Here is a 1,457-nt window from a genome sequence, read left to right on the forward strand (position 1 = left end):
TTGTTTATTGATAGTATAAAATTTTTTACACAGTTATTTAATTATAGAGAAAAAATTCAAACGATTTTTTATAATTATTTTAAAAAATAACGAAATTTTTGATAAAAAAATATATTTTTTGATTTTTTATCTTTATTTTTATGATTGTAGTCTTTTTGTCAATATTTTTTATCTGTATTAATGAAATAAGCTTACATGGCATGTTATACTGTTAATTTATTCATTAAGAATCAATAGGATTAATAAATTCTTTTTTTGTTAGAAATTTCGTTATCTTTTAAGGATAATTATCAAGATTGATTAGTTTTTTTTTTTTTAAATATATTAACTAAATTTATTATGTAAAATTAAAAAATATTAATAAATTTTAAATTATTTTTATTTATAAAAATTAAATAGAAAATATATTAGTGATGATTAACGTGTCACACAAGTATGTTTTGAAGAGAAATTATTGACAAATGGATTAATCAATCTCATGAAGTTAAATATCAAGGGTCGGAAAGGATTTTTTTTTTTGGGGGAGTTTTCGTAGCCCTTCAAATAAATTATAGAGACCCTATTGGGTATTCACTCTTAATTATATCCGTTAATTTAGATGACTACTTAAGAAGACAATATAAAAGGTCACTATTTGTATTAACGCGATGTTATGTAATTGTATTTTTTTTTTGTTCACATTATTTTTCAATCCAATAGATCAAGAACTAATTCATCGCGGATCTAAACTCTATTTAAATGTATATACTTGTAAAACTGCTTTATATTAAAAGTATATTAAAATTAAATTTATTATAAATTAAGAAAAAGAAATTAAATTATGCACTTAGAAAATTTTATGTAACAATAATGCGCCATGTTTATGTCTTGAAAAAGTATATGGAACCAAAAGGTGATCAGCCAAAAAGTAAACAAAACCGTTTAATTAGAATCACTTTTTGAATAATATGTTTGAAAACTGCTCTTAGGATTACGGAGCACAAACCAAAACCCAATTTTTTATGGAGCCGAAACACATTTTGGCTGGTTTTTGGCTGATATGCTTTTGGTTCTCTAGTTGTTCTCTTATGTCTTTTATTTCGAGGGTAATCGTAAAATATAATTAGCAAACCAATATAGGTAATAAAATTTGGAGAAATATAATGCTATCCCAACAGTTCAGTTAAAAAAAAAAAAAAGGTAGATATACTCCTATTTTGTCTAATTCTAAGATTCTTTTTTTTTTTTCATGTACAGCAAATGCACTTTTTTCTGATCTTTTTTCCTTTTCATAGTTACCTAGCACAATAGGTTTTTTAAATTGAGTTCCTGGTGACATATCATTTTTTTTTTTAGAAAGAAACTATTATAACTGTTGATCTCTTTTTTTCTTAAGAAAAAATAAACTCAAGCTAATGGGGTTAATAAATTGGAACGTGCGTAAGCATATCCTTTAAGACAAATCAATTAGGTATCTG

The sequence above is a fragment of the Arachis hypogaea genome, chromosome 11 (assembly GCF_003086295.3).
Source record: "Arachis hypogaea cultivar Tifrunner chromosome 11, arahy.Tifrunner.gnm2.J5K5, whole genome shotgun sequence".
Lineage (NCBI taxonomy): Eukaryota > Viridiplantae > Streptophyta > Magnoliopsida > Fabales > Fabaceae > Arachis > Arachis hypogaea.